Source organism: Lissotriton vulgaris, chromosome 9, assembly GCF_964263255.1.
Source record: "Lissotriton vulgaris chromosome 9, aLisVul1.2, whole genome shotgun sequence".
Classification (NCBI taxonomy): Eukaryota; Metazoa; Chordata; class Amphibia; order Caudata; family Salamandridae; genus Lissotriton; species Lissotriton vulgaris.
In genome coordinates, this window is record NC_141697.1 from 982184283 (window position 1) to 982205100 (window position 20818).

Here is a 20818-nt window from a genome sequence, read left to right on the forward strand (position 1 = left end):
CACCACACGCAGCAACAATGCAACACTGCAGCGAGCACACAATAGTTGCACTATAAGCAGCAATAGAGCAGCATCCCTCACAGATCGAGTAGGCAATATATGAATTCCATACACTGAGTATGTACATTCTAGACCATCTCCTATGCACAGGTCAGATCTAAAGGCTGTGGACACCGAGATAAGGTTGAAAGCAGAGATCAAAGTACAGCTGTGGTCAGATCCTGGAAAAAGTATACGAGACAGGCGGTGAAGTGAAAGGAAACTGCAAGATATGTAGGTGAATGCTTTGGTTCAAGAAATGCATTTCTGGTCAGATCTTCCCTCGTTTGGCCACAAGAATACAGTTATTCTAACATGACTTCTGGCAGTGATGTTTCAGTGTGGCATCAGCTTATTGCACTCTCTTAAAACAAGGCAGCGCTGGGAGGGGGGCTGGGCAGAAATGCGAGTCACGGCCTGGCGGCCGTGAAGTGTGAAGCAGTGGGCGGGGAGGTAGGAGCAAATGATGAGCACGTGCACTTCTACAAATCCGCATTGTGAACTCAGCTTTCTGGTTTGACTGCAATAGGTCTCTCTACGAGACCTAAAAATCGCCCTCCCCTCATGTCAGTTGAGGCTAGGTGGTTCGCAAACTTGTATCATTCTAAAAATTGAGTTGTGGTTCTAAAAAGTTTGGAAAGCACTGTATAGTCACTTCTACTCCCTCACTCCCTCCTAGCCCAGACCACTGACCCAAACCACAAAGAAAAACGAAGCTTCTGGGGCTACTGCAGATGTTCTTGGGAAATTGTAAACAGCTAGTGAACATCAGCCATGCAAACCGTCCTCAAACGAACTGGAAACCCAGTTTTTGAAAGTGTTTCCATCTCACATTATCACAATATCTCCCACCATGTGTGATATTGGCTCTCAAACTAGTGACTCTGTGAAGGAATCTGATATTGTGTTACATATGATGGTACCGTGTTAATTGACAGTTTTGGAGATTCATCGGAGAGGAGGTGTTCCTAGATTTTAATCCACAGCTTGTTGATTGTAGGGAGCCGCTTACACGCCATTAGAGGTAACTCTGTTTCTTCTTCCTACTGGCTTGGGATTTTGGCTTCTAAGACTCCCTGGGAGACCCAAGACTGATTTAGTTTCCTTGACCCTCAAGTGGTAGCTGTGTCAATCACAGGCAGTTAGAAATGCTTCAAAAGGCTTTCTTTAACATATATGAATAACAGTTAGAATGGAACAGTAGTGAAAAACAGAAATCTCTAGCACATATTGTTCGAAAGTATTGCTTTATCACTTCTTAGCTCCCCTTGTCCAACTGTAATGGGACAAAGTGAGTATTAGGAAGACCAGGTGAAAAACGACCCCCTGACAACACAATAAATTACAGACACAATGAATAGACATGAATAACACAGGAGTGCTAACAAAGATGTAAGAAAAGACATAGGATGAAGAATGCCTCAGCCTTAACTACTGTACTGTGCACCACATGGAGCAGTGCCCAAGATGAGCTTGGAAATGCAAGGGTTTGGTGTCAGTAAGACACTACTTCAACAAAAAAAGAGAGGTCTGGTCAGTCATAGGACTGCCACAAAATTGGAGCAAAATTTGGAAGAGTAACACACTCACTCAGTTTGAGTAGGAAGGCCCTCACACACCGACCTAGTCAGTGTCATGCTTCATCATCGGGCCCCACCAAAGAGGCCGAGTGCCTCTTCGGTGTGCTGCGACGCCAGAAAGACTGCGGAGCTGGTTGTGTGAGGAGGGCGTGATGTGAGTGAAAAAATATAATTAAAAGTGCCTAAGAGGGTATCCAAAAAATGTTTTTAATGAGTGATCCCTAAGACACAGGTAAGTGGTATATATGTGTCTGAATTTACATGCCAAGGTTTTTAGGGTTTGGTTAAATTCAGCTAAATACCACAAAATTAATCAGTCAGTCAACATGTTTCTGCCATACTAGTGGTTTACATTTACCAAGGCATTCTTCAGGACTATACCCCGGCGGTATGGACACTCTAATAGTCCACCCTATTCTGGGGGCGTGAAAGTGAAAAAAGAAAAGGTGAAAAAAGTGCTTAAAATTAGAAGAGCGGGAAGCTCATTCTAAAGAAAAAAGAAAAAAGGCCCCAATTTCAGGGGTATCTCAGCACCTGTAAAATGAAAATACATAGACAAACACACACAGACATACATATAATTAATATACGCCATTGCGAATTGTCATACTGCTCCATAGATGGTGGCAAACATTAGTGTGCCCACAGTAAACGCTATTTTTAGCACCATCCAAGTAGCCCTTTGGGGATGCTAGCGTTAAACTCTGGGAAGTGAAGTGATAGAAGTGTTTAATTAAAACTACAGTTTGTAGATGTGGGGATAAAAACACGATATGGATTCTCCTTATAGGAGGGATCAATGGACCAAGAGGTCTGTGACCCCCCTAAGATGGTAATTATGCGTGATATCTCACTTTAAAACAGGGCGCTACTTGCACCATGGGTCTCGGGAGGGGGGTTGGAGCGCACCTGGCACATCCTGAAAGGGAAGAGAATTAAATGACATTGCTTACAAAGCATTCCGGTACTTAGCTCGTTAAAAACGGGATACCAGTCCTGTCGGTAAAGTACACTCACGCCCTCAGCGCTCACAGCCCGCTCTGAACCTTCAGAGTTCCTCTGAACCGGACCCCGACGATGAAGAGCGGGGCCGGCGAGTGAGTATAAATGCGTTTGTTGTGTTCCAGCGGGTTGTTCCGGGTGGGCGTGTCTCGCTCGGAAACGAGGCATGGAGCGCACACGCCCATGTGGGCGGGGCGCAGTCTGTTTCCAAGACGAGGCTTGGAAACGGGAGCCTATCGTTAGCCGGCCAGGGTATGACGCCGGTAGGCTTTTATCATTCTAGGCTAAAATTGTAGTGCGCGCTACGGGGGGCATCAAAATGAAAAGGACGGAATCCTCCTGCATTTACCAGGTACATAAGGAAAAGTATCACGAGGCACTGGGTGCTCAGTGCAAGTTAGTGGCATTATGTGTACTCAGTAGATGTTGTATTGCCTCAGCAGGTTTATTCACGATTATGTTTATTTACATACAGTAAAAGGGCAAGGATCAGGTATCGATAGAATTCAGGATTTTAGCGTCAGGGAAAAACAGAGAAAGAGAAAGCATATGCATATAGGTGTTAGGCACAGTTATTGGATTTCAGAGCAATGATATAGGAAACCCAGTTTAAAAGTTCATGACAGGACAGTATTCCACTGGATGTCGTCGTTAAGGCCATTGATGTTAGTGCCCAAACGATACACCCAGCGCTGTTCTTTTTCGAACAGTCTGTTTTGTACATTTCTTGTGCCACCAATTGCTTCAATAATGGTCCATCTCATATCATTGGTGGTGTGGTTATTGTCCAGGAAATGACGGCTCAGTTTCGTTGTTGCCTTTTTGCACCTTACATTGCTACGGTGCTCGCAGATGCGCTGTTTGATCTTCCGTGTAGTCATGCCCACGTAGCGGAGTTGGCAGGGACAAGTGATTAGGTAGACCACGTTTACTGAATTGCAGTTAGTGTGTTCGCGTTGAGTCCACACTCTGCCTGCTTCAAGGGACAGTGTTTTAGTTGCTTGTGTTAAATGGCAGACGCTACAGTCAGAGCAGGAATAATGCCCGGTGATTTTTGGCAAACCCCAAGCTGTAGTCACTGACGGCATCGTGTTAGGTGGTTTTTCTTTTGGGCGAGTGTGAACCAATGCGTCTCGCAAGCTACGTCCTTTTTTAAAAGAGAATAGGGGTTTTTCCCAATTTTCTTTACAAGATTTCGCAATGTTCCAATGTTTATTAATGCTTTTTTTCATCGGATTCGAGAGACTGCTGTATGTGGTGACACATGTAAGCGGAATTTGATCTGAATTATTTGTCTTCTCTTCTAAGAGTGCCTCCCTTGGTTGGCTTCTTGCTCTTTTGAATCCCTTGTTCAAGGTAGATGCTGGGTAGCCTCTGTTTTTAAGTTTTTCTGTGAGGTTAGCCGACTGATCTTCGAAGTCTGTAGTGGTACTACAATTCCTCCTTAGTCTCAGATATTGCCCGTAAGGAAGGTTTTCCTTCAAGGGACGGGGGTGAAAACTACTGAATTTAAGGAGGTTATTTTTCGCAGTTGGTTTGTTATGGGTTTTGGTAGTAAGTGTAGTTCCACTTACAGAAATGACCACATCCAGGAAGACAATATCTGTTTTGCTTATGGTGTTGGTAAACCTCAGATTGTGGTCTAAGGTGTTAATCCATGTCAAAAAATTCTCAAGGTCACTGTTATTGCCTGTCCAGATGAGCAAGACATCGTCTATATAGCGCTTCCATAGACGCATTGACGATGAGAAAACTGCATTAGGTGGCAAAATGTGTTTGGCCTCAAAGTCAGCTACATACAACCCAGCCACACTAGGGGCAAAAGTACTGCCCATAGATGTACCTGAGCACTGGAGGAATAGCTTGTCTTTAAAAGAAAAAAAGTTTTCTTTTAACGCTATAGTGGCACATTCAATGATGAAGTTTTTCGGTGTCTGGTAATCCCATACGATAGAGTCAAGTACCTTGGTCAGGACTTCGATGGTATCATCCTGTGGGATACTTGTGTAGAGGCTTTCTACATCCAGGGTCACGAGAGTGATTGAGTTCTCTGGGAATGTGATCTCCGCTAGTAGTCGTAATAGGCTTTTAGTGTCTTTCAGGTAGGTAGGGGTTGACTGTACTAGAGGCTTCAAGAAGTGGTCACAGAACTGAGATAGAGGCTCCAGAAGTGAGCCAATCCCTGAGACAATGGGGCGTCCGGGGGGCGGTAATCTGTTTTTGTGCATTTTAGGCAAAGTGTAAAAGTAGGGTATGACACTACTTGTATTGTTCAAAAATTCTGCTTCATTTTTGGACAAGTGGCCTTGTTCCTCTGCCTGTTTTACCAGGGTCGTTATCCTTTTTGTGAGGTCAGCAGTGGGATCAGACATAAGTGGGGTGTAATTTCTGGAATCCCCAAGTAAGTCATTACAGGTATTCTCATAATCAGTTGTGTTTTGGATAACAATACCTCCGCCTTTGTCTGCAGGCTTTATAGTTATTGAGGTGTTGTTCTGTAGTTGGTGTAATGCTTGGAATTCAGCAGTACTGAAGTTCCCAAATGTCTTTGGGTTCTGGCAGGTTTCTCGGTCTTTAAAAACAGCCTGCTCAAAGGCGGTTATGGCCGCAGGTATTGTGTGCGGGGGGGGAATGAAAGTGGAACTTGGTCTTAGTCCCGTATCGCCTTTCCTGATTGATTCCATTGGGTCCGTTTTGCCTTCAAAGAACGCTTTCAATTTCAGTTTGCGAAAAAAGCCAGCAAGTTCGCAGTGCAGCTTGAACTTGTCAGGTTTCGCTGTTGGTACGAAACCTAAACCCTTTTTTAATACTTGGATTTCTATTGGAGTTAATGTTCTTGCAGACAAATTCGTCACCAAGCTCATATTCCGCTCGTTCCCGGCTGTTGGTTGCTCCGGGTGTGGTTCGCTACCGAGTCGTCCTCTTGCCAGGATACTCTGTTGTTGCCTCTCCTTTTGCCTCGGCCTCTCCGGCCGCTCTCTAAAAAAGGCTGCCTATATTGATTCTGAAAGTTAGCCGGGGGCATAAAGCCCGGATTCCAGCCCATGAAGGGATAAGGTGCATGCTGGTAGGCATAAGGATGTGGGCCCATCCCCATTTGTGGTGGGTACCATTGGTGATGGTTACCTTGATTACTTTGCCCCCCTCTGTTATTCCTATTGCCACGGTTCCCTCTTCTCTTTGTTTGTTTGAAGGAGCTGCTGCTTGATCCACTACTATTAGAAGAGTCATCGTCTGAATAATCAGAAGTGTTAGCATTGCGTGTTGGTGGAGTGAAGGTTGCAGCAGAGTAAGTGTACACCTTTTCGAACTCAAACTTCTTTTGGTCCTTTTGAAGTTTAGTAGCTTTTGATTGCATCAAATTGTCTTTGTACTCATTCATTTCTTCATTTAGTTCATCAAGTCGTTTTTTATAACCAGTAATTGTGGCTTTAAAATGAGATTCAGTCTCTCTGATTTCTACCATTAGAGCCTCGGAGAGTCTCAGTGCTGTCTTTATTATTAGGATCATCCAGTCGCGCGTGCAATGCCACACGATCATGGCCCAGTCCTTTCTGAAAGCAGCATCATTGAGAAAGATGCGGGGGCGTTTGTTACCAACAGACCTTTAGGTGCCGTGTTGGAGGTCAGATATCCCTTAAGGATTGTGCCGTGAAGGATAGTGCGTATATGGTCTTTCTTTTTCTCTGATAAGTTTTCCCATTCAGTGGTATTAGCTATTGCCTGTGATATGTGTGGATCTGCAAAGATGGTAGCATCTGATATCAGCTCCTCAATTTCGGCCTCAGAGCATGTCAGACCGAGGTTCGCCATAGTGAGATATCAATGTAAGGAGATTAGTAAAAAGACAAGCACTGATAAAAAGGTATTTATCTTGCTTGGGATAGAAAACTCTCACAGCTGTGCGCTGCTATGATATATTCCAACAAAGGGAGAGGTAGGGAGAATCAAGGACACTCTCTCAGTCCCCGGTTAAATGTACTTCAACAAAAAAAGAGAGGTCTGGTCAGTCATAGGACTGCCACAAAATTGGAGCAAAATTTGGAAGAGTAACACACTCACTCAGTTTGAGTAGGAAGGCCCTCACACACCGACCTAGTCAGTGTCATGCTTCATCATCGGGCCCCACCAAAGAGGCCGAGTGCCTCTTCGGTGTGCTGCGACGCCAGAAAGACTGCGGAGCTGGTTGTGTGAGGAGGGCGTGATGTGAGTGAAAAAATATAATTAAAAGTGCCTAAGAGGGTATCCCAAAATTTTTTTTTTATGAGTGATCCCTAAGACACAGGTAAGTGGTATATATGTGTCTGAATTTACATGCCAAGGTTTTTAGGGTTTGGTTAAATTCAGCTAAATACCACAAAATTAATCAGTCAGTCAACATGTTTCTGTCATACTAGTGGTTTACATTTACCAAGGCATTCTTCAGGACTATACCCCGGCGGTATGGACACTCTAATAGTCCACCCTAACCTGGGGGCGTGAAAGTGAAAAAAGAAAAGGTGAAAAAAGTGCTTAAAATTAGAAGAGCGGGAAGCTCATTCTAAAGAAAAAAGAAAAAAGGCCCCAATTTCAGGGGTATCTCAGCACCTGTAAAATTAAAATACATAGACAAACACACACAGACATACATATAATTAATATACGCCATTGCGAATTGTCATAGTGCTCCATAGATGGTGGCAAACATTAGTGTGCCCACAGTAAACGCTATTTTTAGCACCATCCAAGTAGCCCTTTGGGGATGCTAGCGTTAAACTCTGGGAAGTGAAGTGCTAGAAGTGTTTAATTAAAACTACAGTTTGTAGATGTGGGGATAAAAACACGATATGGATTCTCCTTATAGGAGGGATCAATGGACCAAGAGGTCTGTGACCCCCCCTAAGATGGTAATTATGCGTGATATCTCACTTTAAAACAGGGCGCTACTTGCACCATGGGTCTCGGGAGGAGGGTTGGAGCGCACCTGGCACATCCTGAAAGGGAAGAGAATTAAATGACATTGCTTACAAAGCATTCCGGTACTTAGCTCGTTAAAAACGGGATACCAGTCCTGTCGGTAAAGTACACTCACGCCCTCAGCGCTCACAGCCCGCTCTGAACCTTCAGAGTTCCTCGGAACCGGACCCCGACTATGAAGAGCGGGGCCGGCGAGTGAGTATAAATGCGTTTGTTGTGTTCCAGCGCGTTGTTCCGGGTGGGCGTGTCTCGCTCGGAAACGAGGCATGGAGCGCACACGCCCATGTGGGCGGGGCGCAGTCCGTTTCCAAGACGAGGCTTGGAAACGGGAGCCTATCGTTAGCCGGCCAGGGTATGACGCCGGTAGGCTTTTATCATTCTAGGCTAAAATTGTAGTGCGCGCTACGGGGGCATAAAAATGAAAAGGAGGGAATCCTCCTGCATTTACCAGGTACATAAGGAAAAGTATCACGAGGCACTGGGTGCTCAGTGCAAGTTAGTGGCATTATGTGTACTCAGTAGATGTTGTATTGCCTCAGCAGGTTTATTCACGATTATGTTTATTTACATACAGTAAAAGGGCAAGGATCAGGTATCGATAGAATTCAGGATTTTAGCGTCAGGGAAAAACAGAGAAAGAGAAAGCATATGCATATAGGTGTTAAGCACAGTTATTGGATTTCAGAGCAATGATATAGGAAACCCAGTTTAAAAGTTCATGACAGGACAGTATTCCACGGGATGTCGTCGTTAAGGCCATTGATGTTAGTGCCCAAACGATACACCCAGCGCTGTTCTTTTTCGAACAGTCTGTTTTGTACATTTCTTGTGCCACCAATTGCTTCAATAATGGTCCATCTCATATCATTGGTGGTGTGGTTATTGTCCAGGAAATGACGGCTCAGTTTCGTTGTTGCCTTTTTGCACCTTACATTGCTACGGTGCTCGCAGATGCGCTGTTTGATCTTCCGTGTAGTCATGCCCACGTAGCGGAGTTGGCAGGGACAAGTGATTAGGTAGACCACGTTTACTGAATTGCAGTTAGTGTGTTCGCGTTGAGTCCACACTCTGCCTGCTTCAAGGGACAGTGTTTTAGTTGCTTGTGTTAAATGGCAGACGCTACAGTCAGAGCAGGGATAATGCCCGGTGATTTTTGGCAAACCCCAAGCTGTAGTCACTGACGGCATCGTGTTAGGTGGTTTTTCTATTGGGCGAGTGTGAACCAATGCGTTTCGCAAGCTACGTCCTTTTTTAAAAGAGAATAGGGGTTTTTCCCAATTTTCTTTACAAGATTTCACAATGTTCCAATGTTTATTAATGCTTTTTTTCATCTGATTCGAGAGACTGCTGTATGTGGTGACACATGTAAGCGGAATTTGATCTGAATTATTTGTCTTCTCTTCTAAGAGTGCCTCCCTTGGTTGGTTTCTTGCTCTTTTGAATCCCTTGTTCAAGGTAGATGCTGGGTAGTCTCTGTTTTTAAGTTTTTCTGTGAGGTTAGCCGACTGATCTTTGAAGTCTGTAGTGGTACTACAATTCCTCCTTAGTCTCAGATATTGCCCGTAAGGAAGGTTTTCCTTCAAGGGACGGGGGTTAAAACTACTGAATTCAAGGAGGTTATTTTTCGCAGTTGGTTTGTTATGGGTTTTGGTAGTAAGTGTAGTTCCACTTACAGAAATGACCACATCCAGGAAGACAATATCTGTTTTGCTTATGGTGTTGGTAAACCTCAGATTGTGGTCTAAGGTGTTAATCCATGTCAAAAAATTCTCAAGGTCACTGTTATTGCCTGTCCAGATGAGCAAGACATCGTCTATATAGCGCTTCCATAGAAGCATTGACAATGAGAAAACTGCATTAGGTGGCAAAATGTGTTTGGCCTCAAAGTCAGCTACATACAACCCAGCCACACTAGGGGCAAAAGTACTGCCCATAGATGTACCTGAGCACTGGAGGAATAGCTTGTCTTTAAAAGAAAAAAAGTTTTCTTTTAACGCTATAGTGGCACATTCAATGATGAAGTTTTTCGGTGTCTGGTAATCCCAATCGATAGAGTCAAGTACCTTGGTCAGGACTTCGATGGTATCATCCTGTGGGATACTTGTGTAGAGGCTTTCTACATCCAGGGTCACGAGAGTGATTGAGTTCTCTGGGAATGTGATCTCCGCTAGTAGTCGTAATAGGCTTTTAGTGTCTTTCAGGTAGGTAGGGGTTGACTGTACTAGAGGCTTCAAGAAGTGGTCACAGAACTGAGATAGAGGCTCCAGAAGTGAGCCAATCCCTGAGACAATGGGGCGTCCGGGGGGCGGTAATCTGTTTTTGTGCATTTTAGGCAAAGTGTAAAAGTAGGGTATGACACTACTTGTATTGTTCAAAAATTCTGCTTCATTTTTGGACAAGTGGCCTTGTTCCTCTGCCTGTTTTACCAGGGTCGTTATCCTTTTTGTGAGGTCAGCAGTGGGATCAGACATAAGTGGGGTGTAGTTTCTGGAATCCCCAAGTAAGTCATTACAGGTATTCTCCTAATCAGTTGTGTTTTGGATAACAATACCTCCACCTTTGTCTGCAGGCTTTATAGTTATTGAGGTGTCGTTCTGTAGTTGGTGTAATGCTTGGAATTCAGCAGTACTGAAGTTCCCAAATGTCTTTGGGCTCTGGCAGGTTTCTAGGTCTTTAAAAACAGCCTGCTCAAAGGCGGTTATGGCCGCAGGTATTGTGTGCGGGGGGGGAATGAAAGTGGAACTTGGTCTTAGTCCCGTATCGCCTTTCCTGATTGATTCCATTGGGTCCGTTTTGCCTTCAAAGAACGCTTTCAATTTCAGTTTGCGAAAAAAGCCAGCAAGTTCGCAGTGCAGCTTGAACTTGTCAGGTTTCGCTGTTGGTACGAAACCTAAACCCTTTTCTAATACTTGGATTTCTATTGGAGTTAATGTTCTGGCAGACAAATTCGTCACCAAGCTCATATTCCGCTCGTTCCCGGCTGTTGGTTGCTCCGGGTGTGGTTCGCTACCAAGTCGTCCTCTTGCCAGGATACTCTGTTGTTGCCTCTCCTTTTGCCTCGGCCTCTCCGGCCGCTCTCTAAAAAAGGCTGCCTATATTGATTCTGAAAGTTAGCCGGGGGCATAAAGCCCGGATTAAGACACTGCCACTCCAGCTGAGCACCACACTAGCCACCCACCAGAGATCCCCTTCACCGAATGATTGGTGCACTAATTTCACCAGCTATAAGGATGACAGCCCCTATTAAACTGTTGTATTGTTTTCTTGGGAGTATTGGTGGACTTTAACCAATGGTGAACTGTTTGTGGACCACGTGAACAAGCTGGCACCGCAATAGGTCACAAGTTTGTGACACAATAAACTTTAATTGAAGTCAGCTGAAGACCCTCACTTGGTAAACGTAAATGGCAACTCTCTGACTGGTAGAAGCCCAGATCAAGAAGGACCCATCCGCGTTGATTGTCACTGGAAAAGGGGGGAGTTTAGGTCATCTATGTGGAACCCGCACATCACACTGCGATGGTAGGTGTTTACAGTGTTCCCTCCCCACGCTACCTGTTAGCCATTTAGCTCTTACCTAGATTATTGTCCCCTTCCACAAACACACAGAGGTCAAGCAGGCATGATATTAAGTCGGTGCTTAATTTATGGAAAAATAAGTGCCAGTGCTCTCTTCTGGAGGCTACTGCAGCCTGCACCACACATTGCCCCTGCCATGCTGCCAATGATAGTAACGATTCAGAAAAGGGGGCGGTGATGGACAGAGTATCTGAATTAAACAGAACACTCGTACCCAGTCAACAGATCAGGGCTTGATCCATCACCGTTTTTTAGCTCACTGCACCATCCCAGCTCAGAACCTGGCTACATGCAGATTAGTCTGTCCCTGGCCCAGTGCATCATGGGAACAGGGCAGACCAAACTACCAGGCCAATTCTTATACTGGAAAGGAAACAAGCTTCCGGGGACCGGTTTCTGGCATTACAGCCGTCTTCCGACCGGCTTGCTTGAAACATGATGGTGCAGTGAGCAAGGGACTCACATCTGAGTATACCCTTCCACGCTTATGGTGGACAAAACGATTCAGAAAAGAGGGGGGTGATGGACAGAGTATCTGAATTAAGCAGAACACTCGTACCCAGTCAACAGATCAGGGCTTGATCCATCACCGTTTTTTAGCTCACTGCACCATCCCAGCTCAGAACCTGGCTACATGCAAATTAGTCTGTCCCTGGCCCAGTGCATCATGGGAACAGGGCAGACCAAACTACCAAGCCAATTCTTTTACTGGAAAGGAAACAAGCTTCCGGGGACTGGTTTCTGGCATTACAGCCGTCTTCGGCCCGGCTTGCTTGAATCCTGATGGTGCAGTGAGCAAGGGACTCATGTCTGAGCATACCCTTCCACGCTTATGGTGGACAAAACGATTCAAAATAGGGGGTGGTGATGGACAGAGTATCTGAATTAAGCAGAACACTCGTACCCAGTCAACAGATCAGGGCTTGATCCATCACCGTTTTTTAGCTCACTGTACCATCCCAGCTCAGAACCCGGCTACATGCAAATTAGTCTGTCCCTGGCCCAGTGCATCATGGGAACAGGGCACACCAAACTACCAAGCCAATTCTTTTACTGGAAAGGAAACAAGCTTCCGGGGACCGGTTTCTGGCATTACAGCCGTCTTCGGCCCGGCTTGCTTGAATCCTGATGGTGCAGTGAGCAAGGGACTCATGTCTGAGCATACTCTTCCACGCTTATGGTGGACAAAACGATTCAGAAAAGGGGGTGGTGATGGACAGAAGATCTGAATTAAGCAGAACACTCGTACCCAGTCAACAGATCAGGGCTTGATCCATCACCGTTTTTTAGCTCACTGCACCATCCCAGCTCAGAACCTGGCTACATGCAAATTAGTCTGTCCCTGGCCCAGTGCATCATGGGAACAGGGCAGACCAAACTACCAAGCCAATTATTTTACTGGAAAGGAAACAAGCTTCCGGGGACCGGTTTCTGGCATTACAGCCGTCTTCGGCCCGGCTTGCTTGAATCCTGATGGTGATGGATCAAGCCCTGATCTGTTGACTGGGTACGAGTGTTCTGCTTAATTCAGATACTCGGTCCATCACCACCCCCTTTTCTGAATCGCCAATGATAGTAACAACACAACTACTGACCATCACACTCCTTCAAGTGTGACAATTCAGACTATTTCAGGCCCTCAAAGCTGTATGAATCGCTTGGGCTGAGGGTAATAGTAACTTTTATTGTATATTGAATGAATAATTAATTGTTGCTGAGGACAGAAACTATGGCTCAAATTAGGCACTGGGTGAACTAGTGGAAGACAAGATGGATTAAATCCCCAATGTACAATAAATCAAGCCCAGCAACATATAGCTGCGACAAATAAATGTACACTAGAGTTCCATCAATCAATCACAGCATTTGTAAAGTGCACTACATACCTGTGAAGGTCTCAAGGTGCCGAGGGGGGAATGCTGCTATTGTTCGAAGAGCCAGGTCTAGAGGAGTCTCCTGAAGGTTAGAAGGTCTTCGGTCTGTAGTAGGCGGCTGGAGAGGGTGTTCCACGTCTTGGCGGCGAGGTGGGAGAATGATCTGCCACCGGTGGTCACTCTTCGGGGGACGGTGGCGAGGGCGTGGTCTGCTGAGTGGAGCTGGCTTGCGGGGGTATAGAGGCCGAGTCATCTGTTGAGGTACGCTGGTCCGGTGTCGTGGAGTGCCTTGTGTGCCTGGGTGAGGAGCTTGAAGGTTATCCTCTTGTTGATGGGGAGCCAGTGCAGGTCTTTCAGGTGGGGTGTGATGTGGCTGCCGTGGGGGATGTCGAGGATCAGGCGTGCTGAGGCGCTCTGGATACATTGGAGTCATGTGTACAAAAACTTCCTAGGCAATCTGAGTGACAGACTACAGATAATGGGACCAAATAGGACTAGGCGTAGGCAAACAATACAAGAAAAACATTAATAAAACTGAATCATGATTTTAATCAACATATTAAAAATCATATAAAGAACAATTAGTTCAAGTTATATGACACACAATAACATAAAATGACACAATATACAATCTTTATAAAAAAAAGACACCGACATGAACCTAATAGTGTCTACAATATAAAATATAGTGGCGAATTACTCGACGCGCGTTTCGGCGAAAACGCCTTCATCAGGAGCCGCAAGTTACAATCTGTGTTGTTAGGAAATGATTCCTGTACTTGAAGTGATTAGAAAAGATGGGGCGTATGGACGAATGGAAATCCTGTACTATATCAGTAAAGATTCTTTAAAAGTCTGTTCAGGTGCCGGCATGCACTCAAAAGGGGCAACAGGATAAAACGTTGAGCAGCAATATGTTTACTTGCATGAATAGTCGAAGGTTCTGAACAGTCAGATAAATGTCTGTAATAATTGCTGGAATGACACTATGTGGGCCAGCTGATAACTTAGTATTAGTGGAATGATGGCAGGGTTACCAAAAATGCAACTGATACAGAGAATATCCCCGAGGTAACGGTGGTTTCTACGGCGGTACCGGGATGTGGCGAGCCGTCGATCGGGTGGAGAGATAGCCTGGAGTCATGTCAGGAGTTTGGTTGGGGCTCCTGTGTAGAGTGCGTTGCCGATGTCCAGTCTACTGCTGACGAGGGCCTGGGTGACCGTCCATCTAGTTTCTGTGGGGATCCACTTGAAGATCCTGCTAAGCATGCAGAGGGTGTTGAAGCAGGAGGAGGAACAACAACAGGAGGAGACAGTGTTGACCTGCTTTGTCATGGAGAGTATGGAGTCCAGGATGACCCCTAGGTTTCGTGAGTGGTTGGAGGGTGTAGGGGGTGCTCTTAGTGCCGTCAGCCACCAGGAGTCGTCCCAGGCCAAGGGGGTGGAGCCGAGGATGAGGATCTCGGTCTTGTCCAAGTTCAGCTTCAGTCGGCTGTCCCTCATCCAGTCGGCGACGGCCTTCATTCCTTCGTGGAGGTTGGTTTTGGCTGTGTGGGGGTCCTTGGTGAGCGAGAGAACCAGCTGGTTGTCGTCGGCGTAGGAGATGATGTTTAAGTCGTGCTGTCGGGCGATGTGGGCGGGTGGTGCCATGTAGACGTTGAACAGCATTGGGCTGGGAGATGAGCCTTGGGGTACGCTGCAGAGGATCTCGGTGGCTTCGGAGCGGAAGGGGGGGGGGGATGCTCTGGGTTCTCCCAGAGAGGAAGGAGGTGGTCCAGTTCAGGGCCTTCTCTTGGATCCCGGTGTCGTGGAGGCGTGCTCTTAGTGTGTTGGGCAGACTGTGTCGAAAGCGGCTGACATGTCCAGGAGGATGAGGGCCGCGGTTTCTTGGTTGTCGAGTATGATCAGTTTCGGTGCTGTTGTTGCTGCCGAACCCGGACTGGGACGGGTCCATGATGTTGTTCTCTTCGAGGAAGCTGGTCAGTTGTTTGTTGACGGCCTTTTCGATGACTTTCACTGAAAAGACATGGGGGCAGACTTTGCGCCTCTGTTGCGTCACTTTTGTGACGCAGCGGCGGCATAAAAAATACAGCCAAATTACAAAGTGACGCTTCTAGGGAGATGCGAACTGTTGTAAAGCTCTGCTTCACATTATACCTGCGTCAGGTATAATATATGCAGGGTGGGCATTCCCACACATGAACTCTTCGTAAAAGTGATGCAGTGAAATCTTGTAGATTTCACTGCGTCACTTCTAGGACGCCACTGCATCAAAACATTATGCCTGCTTGAAGCAGGCGAAAGGAGTGACGCAATGTAGTGGGAATAGGCCTCAAATTGCTTTGCTGGAGTTGCGTCGTGCGTGACTTTTTCCCCAACAGATGTGTCCGTATTTCTCACGCATCTGTCAATCCTTGTGCCATGGTGCGCCGTATTGTAAACACGAAGCATCCATGGTGGCGCAGGGGTTTCTCAGGGTGGCGTAGGGAAAGTGACGCATCTCTACAGATGCATCACTGAAATCTGTCCAATGGGTTTGAAAAATACTCCAAAATAATCTATTGAAGTTTGCTCAACAGGAAGCAGATTGTGTTACAATTTTGCTTTGTCATATATTATGCTATTTTCTTGTGAGCTCTTACATTTCTTCAGAGATGTCAACAAATGCTACTACATCTCAAGGAAAAAGAAACACACTCCTTTTAGATTCCAGGGACAAACCACGTATGTCTGTCTATGCTGGGTGGAATAGCAGCGCTCCAGTTCTTCTGGGAGCCTAAAAGAGTGACAGAAACTCACTCTAGTCTAGCGTGTTCTTTTCCATTCCTGCTTTCTCCTTCTGTCATTGTCTTCCTATCCTTCTCTTTCCGCCTTTTCTGTTTTTCTCTCTCTTGCCCTGGGGCAAAGTCTAAAGATGATAAACAAGTTCCAGACCCCCAAGCATGAGCGCCAGTACCCGGCACCACCTGTAACCACCGGTACAAATTAAGCACTAGCATCACAGCTGCATTTTGGCTGGGTGCGTAGGTACAATGTGTTCAGGGTAGTGTCCTCACTCTCCCTCACTCAATCTAGCAGTATAGCGCGAATGTCCGCTGACGGCAGCAGTCACTGTGTCACAAGGTGGGATGGGGAGACAAACAAACAAAGACCTCGGGTAGGTCGAGGGTGGGGGGGCAGGGAAAAGTGCTGACGCTCCCGACTCCCTGACTCGGCACTCTGACCCCGGGTTCCGCCGATAGTCTTCGTGGGGGACGCTTCCAGAGCCGGTTGCTGGGCGAGGGAGGGCGCGCTTCCCTTTTCCATTCCCTGTCAGGAAATGAGAGCTGCTGCGCGGAATCCGGCGGGAAGGAAGAGGGTGGGAGCGGTGACGCCGCGACAGGTTGAGACCGGCCGTGATAAGAGCCGTCCCAGTGACCTGCCGGGAACTCTGCGACGTATATCACAGCCTACTGAACCGGAGGAGCCGCTGGAGCTCAGCCTTACCGCGCAGAGAGGCGCTGCCAATCACAGCCGGCCACTGGGCCTCAACCTGCCTCACCAACCGCGACCCCCGCAGAGCAAAGGACAGGCTTCGTGACCTGTTAACAGGCACCGGAGCACCGACCGACCCAACGCGACAACCGAGGACGCCACGAGGTAGCGCTTACTTGTATTTATTTATGTAGCGCTTACTACCCCTGCCTGAAGAGGCGTTGAAAGCATGGGAGAGTTGGGAGTATTGTGTGTGTGTGAGAAGTAGGGCTTGGGTGTATTGTTGTAGGAAAGAAGAAGGGGGCGACGTAGAAGGGGAAACTGAGAAAAAGAATTAGAGCGAACAAGAGAGGAATGCCTTAAAACGGACTATATTTGTGAATCCATGCCAAAACGTTTCTGATGTCAAAGGATTTGTATTGTTGGGAGCCCGAACTTTCAAGGTAATGTTACCCCGTACAGAACTCACAGGCTGGGGCTTCACACAGCAGAATCAGCCCAGGAACAAAACAAAAGCACCACTCCTCCAGAGGAAACACCGACGTAATAGGCCTGCTTACCGTACAGCACAGCTGGCTTTCATGTGGCAGAGATCACCCGGGGGTTATTGTTAGCCAGCAGGACTAACCCTCAAGTTACACAGATATCACAAGTTGTTAGCACTGAGCACACCAGGTGCCAGAAGCATTACACGTTCAGGCTTCACAATGAAGATCTGGTTTTTAAGTGGCAGAACAGCAGGCTACGTATCTGGATTTGGAGCAGTTACCTTACAGTTCTTCTTTCTTTCTTCTTTATTAACTTTATTCGATCTTAATGAATTTGACAATGAAAGTTCATAAAAGATGCATATAATACAATTTAAATCACACGTAATTAAATAATGCATAGTACAATCATTTAATATAATCACTAAACACTGATAGTGTACGATTATAACATTCATAAAACATGTTACCTTAGTTACAGTTTATATCAATATATCGGCGTTTGCTTTGGACAAATCTCTCTATTGATATAGAAAGCGCAGGCTCAGGCAATAGACAGCAGAGAAAGGTCTTAGACAACAAAGGATGTACAGGGTCAGTTCAGACAGCAGCGCTACCGATCAGTTTTTACTGATCTTAAAAGATCAGGCCTCATAAAACAGAGCTATTTCACATGCTTAGGCCTCAGTCAGAACTATTTTTCATGCTACCAACATCTGACAGAGGCTTCACAGAATAAGAGTATTGCTTAGGTTACCCTGCTCCTGTGCCTGACTAAACAAACTTAACATCATCTACCAAGTGAGTTTCCCAAGATCACACTGCGAGTCAGCAAAGAACCACCTTACTTTAAGCCCAAAGCATAATTTACCAGTCCACTCTGCGCCTGACCCTTCATGCTCTTTGATAGATGAAGCATCTGACATTTTCAATATTCAAGGTTTACTTACCAAATTTCCGAGTAATCTTATTTCTTTCAGTTGTGCCGCACACCTGGTTCATGCACAGTGCACAGAAGCTATGGCTTTAAGCAGTGATTCATTTTCATCTTTTTCTCCCCTCCCCTTCAGCTACTCTGTTTTAATTCCAAAACTTTGCCATAAAGAGGGAGGAAGGGTGCTTTCTGCAGTTAGAGATTCCCCTCCCCCAGTACACCCCCACATTATTTGAAATTAATTGAGGAGATGAGGAATAATAAATCAAAGATGGAAACTTTCATGACTTAGGGGTGAATGTGAGACAGAGAGATGGCAAAGAAGATATCTAAATAGGGAGAAAGACCGAGCTGGTGAGTTTTGGCAATCCATATTGGGATTTACTGTGCTGATGTTGTATTGTAGTTGTTTATATGTAGTCAGTCAAATGCCGTGTAGGAGTTGAAGTGCATTTGTGGATGGGCTGCATGCTACTCTGTGTGAGTGCTATGGATGAAGAGTTTGGGTCATATGACCTATATGGATCGTGTTTTGGTGAGTGTGAGGAACAGAGTTGAGCTCTTGTCTTTTTTTCCTCTGTGCCTCATGATTGTCAATTCACCAAAAGGCTAGGGGTGGCGGAAGTGACATCACACGCCATTTGACCTCTACGTTCACTCACAGATACATGCTTACACATACACACACAATCAGACATACACACACTCTCTCTCTCACACATTAACAGACTCACCTGAACGCATGCGCACAACATACATATACAAGCCTTACTTACCTCTGTTACCAGGGCGATCATATTCTAACTAATTGTACTCCATTTTTTATTACACTAATACCGAACAATATATGGCTATTCACTATAAGTATAATAAGAACATTGACAAAAAACAAGGAGATTGGTTCCCAAACCGATCTCCATGAGGACCAGCTGCTCCTGTGTTCCAGGCACTGATTGTGCAAACCTCTGAGGCGAGGGGTTGCAAATGCATTGGCAGAGGTCGCAGCTGTGACCCCTGGTGACCTGTAAATACTGCCCATGCTGTGCTTACGCCTGAATTTGAAGCAAAAAGAGCTAAAGGACTCTTCAACATTACATGGTGGTGTATGGATGGACAGAACGTCTATGAGAGCAGTGTGGCCAATGTGGGATGTGTTTTGGCGTGGTTCATGTGTGGCAAAGAGTGTTTGACTTGTGTTGAAGCTACCGGTAGGGGAAGAAGCATCTCCAGCCAGGATGTTTTTGCAGGCCAGAGGCAAAGCACATAGAGGGCTTGTATACCAATCACTTTGGGTGCAGGGATTGCATAGCCAGTATGCTGTTGTTGCAGGTCAAGGATACTCCAAACAGGGCAAAGATGCCATGTAGCTAAGGTTTCAAAGCATTCTTGGCTAGGATTTTACATGTCTTTTGCATCTCTCTGAGTCCTGTTCATTTTACCATTAGAACTTTGAGGTGACCTTAAAGTGAAATAAAGCACTGTAAAAATGGAGCAATATTACGTGGCGAGGGCCCTGGACGTTCTTGCATGGGTATGCATTTAAAAGACACACAAATGATGGACAGAATTCAGAACAAATCAACTATTCACCCCCAGGCAAGAGATCTGGGTTAAATCCATCGTTCTTTAGCTCACTTCGCCACCCCAGTTTAGACCCAGCCATATGCAAATCAGTCTCTTGACCCTTCTCCTCATGGGAACATTCCAGGCCAAACTGCCAAGCCAGGTCCACCCTGGACCAGAAACAAGCATCCTGGGACCAGGTTTGGGGTAACACCCCTTACCAGCCAGGCTAGCTTGAATCCAGTGGCACAGTGAGCCCGGGACCCATGTCTGGGCATACCCGGCACACTTAGGGAGATAAAGCAAAAGACACACAAATGATAGATGGAATGCAGAATAAATCAAACATTCATCCCAGTCACGAGAACATTGGAGGGCTCTTCGCTAAGGAAAACCAGTCACCTTTTCTTTGCTTTTTTCTGTATTTGGGTGATAAACTGGTATTAATGGGGTGAAGCTTTTGCCCAGATCATGTTAAAGTGTACAAATGACAAGATTAAGAAGCAATACTGTTACACAATGTGTAGGCCATATAATTTGCCTTTCTTGACACATAATTTAGTCAACGTTGTTGCAAAACTTTGCCCTGCCCTATCACATCATTCTATTTGTTCTGGGTGTGACCCCGGCTCACTCGCTACGTAAAAGGGTGAGTGTGTAATTGTACACAAATTTGGAAAGCAATTTTATATCATTGCCAATTCCATTGTACAAGTTGTCTTTCAGCTCCCTAGATGCCATTGTCATATAAAAAGGGGTTTCGGGGGGTGCCGTGGTTCTTGTCCACTACTCTGACCCACAGAGCATTACTTCACTGAGCAACGGGTTGTAGAGGAAAAACTAGACTTGAATATGGAGTCTTTGAAGACACCGAGTAGTCTAGAAATCTCATTCCTAGCGCTATGTTCCTATGCCTCTCTGCTGAGGTTACCATATTTTATTATATTGGTATTGTAATTGCATTTATATAGTGCTTAATATCCCCGACGAGGCGTCAAAGCTCTTTTTTTCGGTGAGTAGCACGCTACTCCGGGACCCATAAAGGATTAATGTTGAATTAATATAGTGAAATATGAAAGTAATTTGAGTGTAATTGACGTTTGACCCCATGTCAATGAGGATGCCATGTTATAATCTAATCACTGGCATTCATTCAACAGCAATGAATTCTGGGAGTTGTATTGCTGGTCCAGCTTAATTGGATTAAAGCTACCTTTACCTCAACCCACTACGGAAAAGAGGAATCGGTTTCTAAATGGTGAGTCCTCTTATAGGCACTCTATGGCTCTCCTCCTCAGGGCCTAAAGTTTACAGAGGCACTCAAAGCGC

At 45.8% G+C, this 20818-nt stretch overlaps 1 protein-coding gene across 1 annotated transcript in view; it reads left to right on the forward strand.

The window, feature by feature from the left end:
• The first annotated feature begins 16246 nt into the window (after positions 1 to 16246).
• Positions 16247 to 20818, forward strand: part of HYAL2 (hyaluronidase 2) — a 79186-nt gene continuing 74614 nt past the window's right edge. The window contains exon 1 of the mRNA XM_086938844.1: positions 16247 to 16669. The gene's annotated coding sequence lies outside the window, so the exon portion shown is untranslated. The remainder of the gene's footprint in view (positions 16670 to 20818) is intronic.